The sequence below is a fragment of the Rutidosis leptorrhynchoides genome, chromosome 2 (assembly GCF_046630445.1).
Source record: "Rutidosis leptorrhynchoides isolate AG116_Rl617_1_P2 chromosome 2, CSIRO_AGI_Rlap_v1, whole genome shotgun sequence".
Taxonomy (NCBI): Eukaryota; Viridiplantae; Streptophyta; class Magnoliopsida; order Asterales; family Asteraceae; genus Rutidosis; species Rutidosis leptorrhynchoides.
This window is the reverse complement of record NC_092334.1, coordinates 128396066-128412007: the sequence shown is the minus strand read 5'-3', so window position 1 is coordinate 128412007 and position 15942 is coordinate 128396066.

Here is a 15942-nt window from a genome sequence, read left to right as displayed (position 1 = left end):
CTAATGATAATAATTATAACAATAATAATAATAATAATAATAATAATAATAATAATAATAATAATAATAATAATAATAATAATAATAATAATAATAATAATAATAATAATAATAATAATAATAATGATAATAATAATAATAATAATAATAATAATAATAATAAAGATTTTTGGTATTTGTAAAACTACCTCAAAATGCCTAAAAAAAATAGTTGTCACCAGCAAGACTCGAACCCGCGACCTCCCGCTCACCCGTAAACACTCTGAACCGTTGGGCTGTTGCCCAGTTATCTGTTTTATAATTCCTCCTAAATTATTATAACCCGTATAACCTATTCCCTTTTCTGCTCCTTCTTCTTCGATTTCCATAAGACCAGAGCATATCATCAATCATAACAACTAATATATGGTTTCGTTGAAGACTTGTAAATAAACAGAACAATCCATAAAATGGTGTTCTTGATTAACAGAATGGCAAATAAAGGGATTAAGCAGCAGCAGCACTCGTTTGAAGATGAAGAACACCACGAAATTAAACTTGAAACTTAGGGGGTTTTATAGATTGGTTCCTTCATGAAAATTACTGCAATTCATCTCTTAATTACTCGACAAGCATCAGTCATATCAGAAACATGCTATAATTCGTGAATCAAAATGTTGACCGCGAAGAACACTAGTTTGACTTTGAGATTGGAAATCATTCCGTGATTGATAACCTGAATTGAAGTATCACGAAGCTTTGTTGAATGATTAGGAATCAAAATCTCTGTTCAATTTGAGCTGAGATTGATCAAAGTACTTCGAGGACCTCAACGACTTATGTTTATGGTTAAGAGATGAGCTAGGTTAAATTTCCAATGAATTTGTTGTTGATATTCGAATTTTTTTTTTTAAAAGGCAATACGAGGTGAGTGCCGGTATTTTGTTCTTCTCCATTTCTTGTTTTCAATTTTGGAAGTAATTATAATTGACAAAGATAGTGGACAACAAATTCTCCCTTCAACAACCTCATCTGATTGTTTGCTATATAATATTCGTACATATTGACAATGGTTCACGGGTAAGTAGGTAACAGAAGAAAGCAAAAAACAATGATGGAGACAGAGATGAATACAAAATGCTTATAAATATCAGTTTTTATATATTTGTGTTTATATATATATATATATATATATATATATATATATATATATATATATATATATATATATATATATATATATATATATCTAGTTCTTAAATTTTTATATTTAGCAATTATTATTACTAGTAGTTGATAATACTATATTAATTTTTAATAGTAATAATATTATCAATAATATTATTACTATTAAATTGATACTAACAATTTAAATAAATTTTTATTTCTAATAATGGTAATAATAATAATAATCTTATTAATGATACTTAAAATAATATTAATTATAATGATACATGAATATAATAACTTATACTTATCAAAATTTCATTTATTTTATATATCTCATATTAGAATTAGTGATATTAATAATATAAATTTTTAATATCAATAGTAACATGAGTAATAATAATGAAAGTAATAATACTAACATTGATATATCATTTACATTTTAACTAGTAATTAATATTTTAACTTTACACTAATAATATTTATCAAATATTATATATCACAATATATCATAATTATTATTAGAATTCATATATAGACTCATAATAATATATATGTATAATGGTAATTTATTTATGCTATTTATTATTTTATATTTTTAATTCCTAAGGTTTAAAATATAGTTTATTAGTTTAAAACATTATATAATTCGGCGAGTAAGGAAATTAAGATCTCTATAATTAAATACGGTGATCTGCCTCGATTAATCTGTCTAATATTTCTATTATAAATTAAACTCTTTCGATCCATTATTCTCACCATTCCTATATTTTCTTTCTTAATTCATACATCTAAAAGATTATGAAAATGCTTAATCCAGTTCTGATCCTTGTCCTTGTCCTTATCCTTACTATCGCAACACTCATTCTCCTTTTCCAACTTCCCCCAGAGGAATCTTCTTACTTCTACTTCGCCCTTGGGATTATAGTGTTTTTAATTCTCTCGTGTCTTTATGTTGCGATAAACATTGATATACACGGTTTGTAATTTCTGTGTTATTGTCGAGTTTTATATCTTCTCTTATGTTTCGGAGCTCTTCGCCTTATTATTCTCTTCTCGTCCTCTAGTGAAGCGAGTAATGGTCCAGAATTCATAAGTATGGAGTTTCGAATGATTATAATATATTAAGCAGAAAGGAAAGGTAATAGCACGAATTGTTTTGTCAAATTACTAGAATCACTGAGAATAGAACTATCAAAAATATATTTTCTTGATATGTTTAGAGGTTGAATAGAATGAAAGAGTTATGTAACATAGCACATGATGATGGTATGATCTACTGTGAATCATCATGTTCCAATAGAACTTCCAGCATGACTTACTGTAATATAATCACGTTGGCCAAGCGCCATTATATTATACTAACTCATGCTTCAATTCCCAACACTTCTCCACTATTCATTCATAATTTATACCTAGATTTTACAGAAGTTTCCAATATAATGAAATACAAAAAACACGAAGAGGTAGATAATTTCGGACGAGAATATTTATGAAAATATCCTCAGAAATATCGAAGATATTTATGATGATATTTTCGAATTGCAAAGTTCGAAACTTGATGAAGAAAAAATTTTTGCAAGATTTTTACATAACTTCGGAGCAAGATATTCTCTAAAGATTCCATCGGATCCAGAATTACCTGGATTCTTTGAATATAGGGTTTGGTCCTTGTATTTGTCCTTGGTCTCCTTCAGGGTTAGCTCAATCTATTTTTTTTTCAGTACTAAATTTTCTATCGAGCATTCCTAACACTCCATTCTTTTATCATTACTTTTGGCCATTAAGACCATTTACGACATGCTGCTTCGTTAGCATTTTCAAAGTTAACGGATCTGGATCATTGATTATCAAACTGAGGGGTTTCAAGAGAATTGTGTTTTTAGATGATTAAACTGATGGTAATATGGTAGAATATAAAAGGTTCTCTGGTAACAATAAATGAGCACGCATATATAACAAGGTTATAATAAGGTCGTTTTGAATGAAAAGTCGAAGTTGTCTTGTTGGAGCTGTGACAAAATTGGCTATTTTGAAGAAGAACAGCAAAGTTATTTTGGATAATAATAACACTAAAGGAATTAGCACATCTACGAGTTAAACGTTTACTCAGTTTCCGAGAGTTTTTCAGGTGCATGACTATATGCATAAATCTTTTCTTCCGTAAATGAGGAACGGTTGGTTCATCCTCTCGATTAAGGTGTTTTCAAGAATCATGAAAGGTTTGATCGCAGATTGTAATCGTTGAGATACAAATGAGGTTTAAGATGAAATCAAGTGGCAAACTTGAAGAATTGTTTAGTTTCATATGTTATAATCAATATTTTAATTCTTTTTAATTGTCCAATGTTATTAGTCCACAGTCGATAGTCCACAGTTAACAGTCCAGTAATTCATATATAGATTAATATATTATATTCGAATTAATTAATACGTGTCGTGACCCGTATACGTCTCAGACTCGATCACAACTCAAACTATATATATTATTGTAGAATCAACCTTAACCCTGTATAGCTAACTCCAACATTACTGCATATAGAGTGTCTATGGTTATTCCAAATAATATATATAGATGCGTCGATATGATATGTCAAAACCTTGTATACGTGTCCCGATATTTAAAGTGCGTAAAATAAATAACAGAAATTAAATGACGATAAATAAAATTGCGAGAATTAAATTGCGATAATTAAAATGTAATCAGTTAGCTAGAAACAGTTAGCTAGGATTTTGTTAGCGTGGATTCTTAACAGAATTTCTCATAGTTAATTTGTTTGTTTCTAACAAATTTTATTTTGTCCAATGTTTTCTTCATTATGCCACTTGTTGGATTCTGATAGGTCAAAATCCAAGTATGAAATTGAATGAAAATGGTTATTATGTGGTGGACGGATTCGTATATCTGTGGATGTAAGTAGGATAGTAAATGACCGTTAAATCAGATTCGAAGAATGTACAGTGTAACTTATTAATGTGAAATCTTAAATATTCCTCGGGTATTACCTACCCGTTAAAATATTTTCATCATTAACAGTTTGTATAAAAAAATAATTAATTACAATCTTTATGAAAACATATATACATATGTATTTTCTTCTGATGTAATCATGGATTTAATGAGTTAATATGATATTAAACTCATTTGATTTACCATTAGAATAAGAATATATAATCTCTAAAACATTAGAGATTATATAATCGCCATGTCGAACGAAGAAAATGATGTAGAACGATTTGTGGAATGATAATTATACTCAAGGTACAGAATGAAATATTGAGACATGGATTGTTGATGGTACTGGTGCTGTTACTGATGGTACTGTTGGTGCCGGTGATGTTGTTAAAGCTGGTACATTTTGCATCATATTTTCCAAGGCTACAACTCGGGCGCGAAGCTCGTTGACTTCTTCTATTATACCGGGATGATTGTCGGTTCGGACGAGTGGATGAATAAGATTTAGAATTTTAGATAGAATATAATCATGGCGAGATACTCTGGAAGCGAATGTGAAAATGGTGTTTCGAATGGGTTCGTCGGTAAGTGCTTCAGGTTCATCTTCAAGAGTGCAGGTTGGTGTGTGGAAAGGATTGCCTTCTTCTCGTCTCCATCGGTTAAGTCTACTACGAACCCATCAGATGAATTGGAGGTGGTCGATTGGTTGATTCGTTCTGGTGACGCTGCTTTCGGAGCTTAGGTGAACATTCATGTCGGAATAGCTGTCGGAATAACTATCGGAATAGCTATCAGAATCTGAGGGACTCGAACTGGTTGAGGGATTCATCTCGTACGATCAGATGAAGGATTTTCGATAAGAAATAGATTATAGGATGTAGATTAGTATCCTGCAATACATAATTTACATATGCATATAAAATACTAAAATCTCATAAGTTACGGAGGAATCTACGGAAGCTGTCAGGCAAAGGTAACAATAATAGATACGCTAAGATATGAATTTATCTATACACTGTCTACGCAATAGAGGCAGTAAGACATGTCTAGACTAAGGATGATAAGCAGGTAATTTCCTAAGGATGATAAGCAGATGATTTTCGACTAGAAATGATAAGCAAAACTTTTGACATGCAGACACGGTCGAAGTCCAGACTCACTAATGCATTTAAACAACTATCAGTTAGACACACTAATGAAAGACCTGGTTCGCTAAGACCACCGCTCTGATACCAACTGAAGCGACCCGTCCTAATCCATCTGGACGAAGTCCATATCGATTACAAACAATTCACAATAGTTGATTACTTTGCGAGGTAATTGACCTCTATATGATACATTTTACAAACATTGCATTCATTTTTAAAAGACAAAGTTTCTTTACATTGAAAGTTGATTGCAAGCATACTATTTCATAATATATCCAACTATAATTAACTTAATAATAATCTTGATGAACTCAACGACTCGAATGCAACGTCTTTTAAAATATGTCATGAATGACTCCAAGTAATATCTCTAAAATGAGCAAATGCACAGCGGAAGATTTCTTTCATACCTGAGAATAAACATGCTTTAAAGTGTCAACCAAAAGGTTGTTGAGTTCATTAGTTTAACAGAAATAATCATTTTCATCATTTTAATAGATCACAAGATTTTCATTTCCATTTCTCATAAACATAATCTCATATCAGGCATTTCGCACGGCATAGAGATAAAAATCATTCATATGGTGAACGCTTGATAACCGAACTAACAGGATGCATATAGAATATCCCCATCATTCCAAGACTCTCATCAGACATGATAATTGAAGTACTAAAGCATTCGTAACCCGAATGGGATGTGTCAAGGTCCATAGATCTATCTTTAGGATTCGCGTCAATTAGGGGCCATTTCCCTAATTCTTAAGCTACCAAGCTAAAAAGGGGCATATTCGATTCGATAATCTAACCATAGAATGTAGTTTCGATTACTTGTGTCTATTTCGTAAAACATTTATAAAAGCAGCGCATGTATTCTCAGTCCCAAAAATATATATTGCAAAAGCATTTAAAAAGGGAGCAAATGAAACTCACAATACTGTATTTTGTAGTAAAAATACATATGACGTCATTGAACAGGTATAGGGTTGACCTCGGATTCACGAACCTATACCATTCACGAACCTAATAATAATAACAACAACCAATTTAATGATATTACTAATGATAATAATTATAACAATAATAATAATAATAATATTAATACTAATAATAAAGATTTTTGGTATTTGTAAAACTACCTCAAAATGCCTAAAAAAAATAGTTGTCACCAGCTAGACTCGAACCCGCGACCTCCCGCTCACCCGTAAACACTCTGAACCGTTGGGCCGTTGCCCAGTTATCTGTTTTATAATTCCTCCTAAATTATTATAACCAGTATAACCTATTCCCTTTTCTGCTCCCTCTTCTTCAATTTCCATAAGACCAGAGCATATCAGCAATCATAACAACTAATATATGGTTTCGTTGAAGACTTGTAAATAAACAGAACATTCCATAAAATGGTGTTCTTGATTAACAGAAAGGCAAAGAAAGGGATTAAGCAGCAGCAGCACTCGTTTGAAGATGAAGAACACCACGAAATTAAACTTGAAACTTAGGGGGTTTTATAGATCGGTTCCTTCATGAAAATTACTGCAAATCATCTCCTAATTACTCGACAAGCATCAGTCATATCAGAAACACGCTATAATTCGTGAATCAAAATGTTGACCGCGAAGAACACTAGTTTGACTTTGAGATTGGAAATCATTCAGTGATTGATAACCTGAATTGAAGTATCACAAAGCTTTGTTGAATGATTAGGAATCAAAATCTCTGTTCAATTTGAGCTGAGATTGATCAAAGTACTTCGAGGACCTCAACGACTTATGTTTTTGGTTAAGAGATGAGCTAGGTTAAATTTCCAATGAATTTGTTGTTGATATTCGAATTTTTTTTTTAAAAGGCAATACGAGCAGAGTGCCGGTATTTTGTTCTTTTCCATTTCTCGTTTTCAATTTTGGAAGTAATTATAATTGATAAAGGTAGTGGACAACAAATTCTCCCTTCAACAATCTCATCTGATTGTTTGCTATATAATATTCGTACATATTGACAATGGTTCACGGGTAAGTAGGAAACAGAAGAAAGCAAAAAAAAATGATGGAGATAGAGATGAATACAAAATGCTTATAAATATCAGTTTTTATATATTTGTGTTTATATATTTTGTTTATATATATATATATATATATATATATATATATATATATATATATATATATATATATATATATATATATATAGTTCTTAAATTTTTATATTTAGCAATTATTATTACTAGTAGTTGATAATACTAATATTAATTTTTAATAGTAATAATATTATTGATAATGATAGTAATATGATAATATTGATACTAACAATTTAAATAAATTTTTATTTCTAATAATGGTAATAATAATAATTATCTTATTAATGATACTTAAAATAATATTAATTATAATGATACATGAATATAATAACTTATACTTATCAAAATTTCATTTATTTTATATATCTCATATTAGAATTAGTGATATTAATAATACAAATTTTTAATATCAATAGTAACATGAGTAATAATAATGAAAGTAATAATACTAACATTGATATATCATTTACATTTTAACTTGTAATTAATATTTTAACTTTACACTAATAATATTTATCAAATATTATATATCACAATATATCATAATTATTATTAGAATTCATATATAGACTCATAATAATATATATGTATAATGGTAATTTATTTATGCTATTTATTATTTTATATTTTTAATTCCTAAGGTTTAAAATATAGTTTATTAGTTTAAAACATTATATATATATTTATACATATATTTATATTTATATGTACCTATTTATTTACAAACTTGTGTTCGTGAATCGTCAGAAATAGTCGAAGGGTAAATGAATACATGAACATAGTTCAAGCTTTTGAGAATTCAACATTACAGACTTTGCTTATCGTGTCGGAATTTTAATAAGATTAAGTTTAAATTTGGTCAGAAATTTCTGGGTTGTCACACCAGTAGGGGAGTCATCATCCTCGGTAACACAAGAACTCTTACTATCTTCTTCGATCAAAAACCACGAATATTTATTCTTAATAAAATTAAAGACGAGCTTGTGATCTTTTATGGAAGCTTGAATATTCATTTTGAAAATCATGCAATAAACCTTTATCTCGATATGGTTGGGAGATTCACGAGTTTTTTCGAAATATTTAAGGTTAGAATGACATACGTGTAACGACCCTACTTTTTCCGTCATCTTTTACCGTTAACGATTTAACGACCGTTAATTGTTATTCGTGCCACGTCATTTCTATGACCTATATTATTATTTTAGTAATAATATACTAATTATTATGTGTTATGTGAATATTTGTATTCATATTTTTAAGTTATACGTTTCTACGTGTCGCGGATTTCTATCCGGCGAATCTTTTCGGTTTTCTAACCAACGGTCGAGCTTTTGGGATTTTTAAGTCCTAATTATTTTAAATATGATATTTTTATGTCATATGATTATATATAGTGTTTATATATTTTATTCGTCGCGTATTTGTTATCTCTACGAAAAATCAATCGCGTAGTAGCGTTTTCGCGTTTCGGGCTTCGATCGGGCGTTCGGGCCACATGCTAATTGACTTTTTAAAATTTTGGAATAGTGGGGCCCACCCCCTTGCTGATTTTGGCTGGACTCCCCTTGGGGGGGGAGAGAGTTTGAATTTTTTTTATTTTGCTTCTCATTTAAGCCTTATTTTTATTTTCCATTTTATTTACTACTTCATATTTTCTTAACCTAAATTTCCTCTCCTCCTCCTCTTTCTCTCTTCTTAGTTGACACCACCACCACCATAAACATCATCATCATCTTCCATTAAAATCAAGCTTGGAATTTAGGGCTTTTCACATCAACGGATTCCTCTCGTTCTCCTCTACGCGTTCATACCATTTGATTCTCGAGTAGGGTATAAACCCTAACCCTAGCTTTTTTATTTTTACATAATTTTTCTGTTTTTGATGTTTAATATGATAGTATAGTGCTTGTATGTTGTTAGATTATTGATTGTATGCGTAGAATCACTCGTTAATTCATGTTTTCGGTTTGATTGATTTGGGACAGCAGCTTGTTTGATCATTTCTGTAAACTCAACTGTTATAAAAGTGAAATTAAAGTGTCTAGATGAGTTCCTCTCATCAAGACATTAATTTTAGACTCCGGATTCATGTCATTTCGATTCCCGGAGCTCTAGTTATGATTAACTTGGTGTTTTGTTTGAATTAAATTGTGAAAACGAATTGTTTCAGGTTTGGTCCGACTTTGTGACCACTTTTGGAGTCTTTAGGGTATACTAGTGTGTTAGGATTGATGATGGGATGAACTTTCATGTTCGGGTCATCTAAATCCGAGCCACGGATCACCCGTTATGACTAAAACATGTTTTTGAACGGATTAAAGTTCCAAGTTGTTTAATGGCTGATCATCACGACTTGGTTACTGTTCTTAGGGTGTTCTTGAGTGCACCAATGTGTCGGGTGGTTTAATTAGGCGTAGATATATATAAGGCTCGCCGAAAACCGACACTTGGGGCTCAAGTTATGACCCGATGAACTTTTAATTAAAACTTATGGTTAATTATTAAAACTTATGATATAAATAATGATTTCCATTATTATTAAATTACTTATGATATAAAAATTAATTATTATAATTTAAGACTTATGATATATATTTATTATATCATTATTTAACTACTTATGATTTAATTAAACTTATGATTAATAATACTTTTATTATTAATGGAAAATACTTATGATAAGTATTAAACTTATGTTATAAGATTATTATTATAAGACTTATAATAAGGATTAATTAATTATTTAATTATTATAAGGCTTAATTATTATTTAATTATAATTTGATTATTAAATACTTATGATTTAATAATTAAAATTAGAAACTTATGATATGATTAATACTTCATTATTAATTAATAATACTTATGATATGATTAAAATTTATTATTAATTAATAATACTTATATTATGACTAGTATTTAATAAATTAATTAAATACTTATGATATATTAATTATATCATTTAAACTTATGTTAACTTTAATAATTCATTTTAATTTAATTAAACTTAGGTTATGACATAATTATACACATTTAACTTTAATTAACATTATAACTTATATTATTATTACAACTTACACTTTTAAAATTTATGTTGACTATGTTTGACCAAGGTTGACTTTTGAGTTGACTTTCAGTTGACTTTGACTTTCAGTTGACTTTTGTTGACTTTCTAATTAAGGAAACTTTCCTAACTTAAAAACTTTCTAAAAATAGAAACTTTGTAAATATGGAAACTTTCTAAATTTAGAAGCATTCCAAAAATAGAAACTTTCCTAAAATAGAAACTTTCCTAAAATAGAAACTTTCCTAAAATGGAAACCTGCTAAAAATAGAAACTTCCTAACAATAGAAAGTGTGTGTCCGTACGCTGTTCCGATCAAACCGATGCATACTAAGTGTTGTTCTATGTTTACTTGCGACAAGTACTATAGCTATCATACTAAGACTTGACCTAAGTTAGTTATTTATATCGACCTGCTTTATTTATAGGTCGGCGTTGTGATCATTCCTGATCACTTTACTTTGTTTGCTGTTCGCTTTTGTGTGGTTACTACATTTGCTTTAAGGTGAGTTATAGTCCCATTATTCTATTTTAAATCTTTTGGGATGAGAATACATGCAATTTATTTTATATTTTGGACACAAGTGGAAGTTGGTTTAAATTATTCATTGTGAGTTGAACAAAAATATTCCCTAGTCTGGTAACTGTAATCACTGGTTTCTACTGGTGAACGCGAATCCTACGGATAGATCTATCGGGTTTGACAACCCCATTTCGAGCTAGTCGCACTAGCAATTTATAATCGGAATATTTAGTACTTTGTATTTAGTTGAAGATACACTTGTTCGGTGTATATTATTTATTGTGTTTGGCAAGGGTAAATAAATGGTTAAGTGGTTACCAGGTGGCTCACAGAAAATGGAATAATGTTTTTATATGTTTTCTAGCATATAATTTTTGTGGTCCAAAAAGGAGTTTTTATGTTTTCAAACATAATTTTTTATGGTTTAAATTTAAATATTGTTTGCAATATTAAACCTATAATTCACTCAACATTTTTGTTGACAGTTACTCGCATGTTTTATTCTCAGGTTCATGATTGATTGTTCCGCTGTGCTTAGAGAGTCTGCATATTTATGATGGCAGCTTTTTTTAAACATTAACTTGCATTCTATTTTGATACATTTAATAGTGGATGTTGTTGAATTGTTTGGTCAAATTTTGGTTAAGTAATAATGTATGGTTTTTTTAAACTTACACATTTTAGTAGGTTTCCTTTATAGGAAATCATTTTTAAATAAGGAATGCAAGGTTATTTATCAAATTCATATAGAGTTATGATCAAGTTGTGGGACCAAGATAACAATGGTCGTCAAGTGTACTTTGATGGGTCGTTATAGTTGGTATCAGAGCGTTGGTTGTAGGGAATTAGGCTACATTGATGTCGGTACCCGAGTCAATAGGGTGCATTAGTGAGTCTACTCTATAGCCGGCCTATTATATATTATTATATGTGATTATTTGTATCGTATTGGTATGTATATTGTTATCATACATACATCTCTATTCTGTTCTGAATCCGGGAGGAACTCCCATTCCGATTTAAACGTATTCTCTGACTCATGTGAACTTATCCTTATAAGAACACCACGATGTCATTCTTGACTTCTGAAATTCTCAACATTTCTATGTCATCTATTATGGTTATGTATATAACGTTTGAGTTATATTACGCGAGATGTCATTCTTGACTTCTAAATGCTCGGTATTTCAATGTCAGCTATTATGTTTAGGTATATAACATTCTTGTTATATTACGTGCCTTTGTGCCGTTGTGCCTTTGTGCTTTGGGTTGCGACCCGAAAACGTCATTCTTGACATTTAAAGATTCTTGGTACTTCGAAGACATTTTTATGTCATCGTTACTCTTATTCATTACTTTTGATGTTTTTGTCTCTTATGCTATCCTTAGCACATTGTTTAAGAAATCGTTTTAGAGAAATTGTGTGGAAATTCGAGGGTGATTGCGTGTCCTGGCCTCATGTAGTGCTATTGGAATGGAACTATGAATTAGTGAAATATAATGGCGTCAGGCCAACGTGATTATATTACGTTAAGTCATAAAGAAGTCCCAATATTGTGACATGAGGAATAGAAAGTGAGTCAAAGAAAATTTTTACACTGCTCATTCAGAAATTCCGATGTATTACATGGGTAGGGAAAATATTCATTATCTTATTTGTTGATATACGAGAAGCTCATTTTAACCAGATTATCTATCTCATGCTCTATCCTTCATAACTCGCTTGTCAGCAACAGCTTCGCTCAGGAACAGTTTTGGCCCAAGGACTTATGTCCTGATAATAGTCAAAACAACATTTAACTCATTTGTTTTCATGACCTCGTAACATTTGTTGGTCAAATGTCGCACGACGATTCAAGTCCTTTACCCGATCTCCCACGATCTTACTTCAACTTGTAACCTCTGAAATACAGATACTCTGTTTATCATCGGGAGTTTTACACAATTGTTTATTTGGGCGGTTCTCACGAGATTTATGGGCGAATAGTAGTAATGAAATATTTTATCATGTATACAATTTATAAAGTCATATATGTACGTATGGATTCAAATGAATAAATTTACCCCTACCTATTTTGGCTAGTATATACTAAATCATACCTTCAAAATTATTTTAAAACCACTCATTTATTGAGCTGTTTGACTAAGTCAAATTGTTTTATATAAAATAGTACACGTTGTACATACTTCTAAATTTCTTAAGAACTTTGTTCCGTTTATGTTGTCACATCAAACGTTTAAAGTTTTTTTTTTTTCAAAACTCCTTTGATTGATTTTATCAAATTTTTGCATTACTCTACAGAGTGTTTGGATCACAGTTCCTCTCATCCCCCGTTTAAGGATGAAACTTATCATTAAGTTTAATAGAAACCCTTACACCACTTTGGATACCGGTTTTATAAAATTTGTTGGAAAGTCTTTGCGCTCATAAATTTTTTCCCTCTTATGGTTGGACATGGCCGAAACGCGGACCGATAAATCAATTTTCTGGGGTACACTCGGTGGTCACCCTATTGTAGAAAAGGCGCTAGGTGGGTTTCTACCCCAACTATTGTTATAGTAGGTATCATGGATGTATATTGCACGAGACCGTTTGAGGAGTTTCTACTCTCAATATTCGCTGTCAACCGCAACACCCTCGTAAACATCAATCCTAGGATTCAATACTTTGAGGTAAACGAAGTTATTTTTGGAGATTCATCTCACCTGGAGTCGACCATTCTCTATAACCCATGATTCGCGTTCTTTTCATCCGCACATAAATTTAAGAATATGGATGAATCCTAGATTTCCTCGCTCATTGTACAAGGAAGTTCACTCTCGTTGAAATATCACACCTTTCGTACGTCTTCCTTTCGGAAATGTAATGAAAATTTACTTTGAAGTCCATGATCCTCGTTATCTCCTTTGAGAGAATTGCCTTAAATATCTATGCCACCGATGTGACTACTCCATATATTACTTCCTTCAATATTGCAACTTTATTTCATTCGTCCCAGTTCGTCCACTTGGAGAGCTCATGTTTTGTTTGTTAAGAAGAAAGATGGTTCGTTCCGATTATGTATTGATTATCGCGAGTTTAACAAGCTTACTATTAAGAATCGTTACCCTTTTTCGAGAATTAATGATCTGTTCGATTAGCTTCAAGGTTCGTCCATTTATCCTAAGATTGATCTCCGTTCTGGTTATCATCAACTGCGGGCTAAAGAAACTGATATTCCGAAAACCGCTTTCCGTACCCGTTATGGTCACTCCAAATTTCTTGTTATGCCGTCCGGATTGACTAACGCTCCTGCTGTGTTCATGGACCTCATGAACCGTGTGTGTAGCCCATATCTGGATAAATTCGTTATCGTTTTCATCGATGATATCCTTATCTATTCCAAGAAGTGATCAAGAGCACGCAGATAAGTGCTTGATTTGTTAAGAAAAGAAGAGCTGTATGCTGAATTTTTCTAAATGTGCGTTCTGGTTGAAAGAAGTTCAATTCCTTGGGCACGTTGTTAGTAAACAGGGAATTCAAGTTGATCCTGCTAAGATTGAGGCAATTAGGAAGTGGGAAATTTCCAAAAACTCCTACTAAGATTCGTCATTTCCTAGGTTTGGCAGGATATTATAGAAGGTTCATTCAAGATTTTTCACGAGTAGCGAAACCTCTGACTGCTTTAATGCATAAGGGGAAGAAGTACGAGTGGAAGAGTGAACAAGAGTCTGCTTTCCAAATTTTGAAGAAGAAGTTAACTTCTGCACCGATATTATCACTACCTGAGGGTAATGATGATTTTGTTATCTATTGTGATGCATCGCGCCAGTGCTTTGGTTGTGTTTTGATGCAACGAAAGAAAGTCATCGCTTACACATCACGTCAGTTAAAGATCCATGAACAGAATTATACAACTCATGATTTAGAGTTGGGAGCTGTTGTGTTTGCGCTTAAGATTTGGAGACATTATTTATACGGGGTCAAATGTACAGTGTACACTGATCACAAGAGTCTTCAACATATTCTAGATCAAAAACAATTAAATATTAAGTAGCGATGACGGGTTGAGACGTTGAATGATTATGATTATGAACTTTTATATCATCCGGGAAGGCCAATGTTGTGGCTGATGCTTTGAGTCGTAAAGAAAGGGTTGAACCTCGCAGGTTTAGGGCCTTGAATATGACAATTCGAACAAACTTCGCAAGGCAAATTCTTGCAGCCTCAACAAGAAGCCTTGCAGGAGGAGAATTTCGTAACGAGAAGGTCAGAGGCTTAAGTAAATAGTTAGAGGTACGAATTGATAGTACTCAATACTTTGCGGGACGTCTTTGGGTTCCGAAGTTTGGTGATCTGCGACAACTTGTTTTAGATGAGGCTCATAAGTCTAGGTACTCTATTCATCCTGGTTCAGGAAAGATGTATCATGATCTTAAGGAGCTGTATTGGTGGCCTAATTTGAAGGCTGATGTGGCTACGTATGTGGCTAAGTGTTTGACCTGTGCTAAGGTCAAAGCTGAACATCAGAAACCGTCCAGACTTCTGGTGCAACCTGAAATTCCCGAGTGGAAGTGGGAAGGTATTACGATGGACTTCATTACTAAGTTACCGAGAGTTGTGGGTAGTTACGATACCATTTGGGTGATTGTAGATCGACTCACAAAGTCAGCTCACTTTTGCCGATTAAAGAAACGGATTCGATGGAGAAACTTACTCGTTTGTATTTGAAGGAGATTGTTTCGAGACACGGAGTTCTCGTATCTACTATCTCGGACCGAGACAGTCGATTCACATCGAGGTTTTGGCAGTCCTTACAAGAAGCTTTGGGAACTAAATTAGATATGAGCACCACTTATCATCCACAAACGGATTGTCAGAGTGAAAGGACCATTCAAACATTAGAAGACATGTTGCGAGCATGCGTTATCGATTTTGGTAATGGTTGGGATAGGTACTTGCCGCTGGCTGAATTTTCTTATAACAATAGTTATCACGCAAGTATTAAAGTCGCACCGTTTGAAGCTCTGTATGGTAGAAAGGGTAGGTCTCCT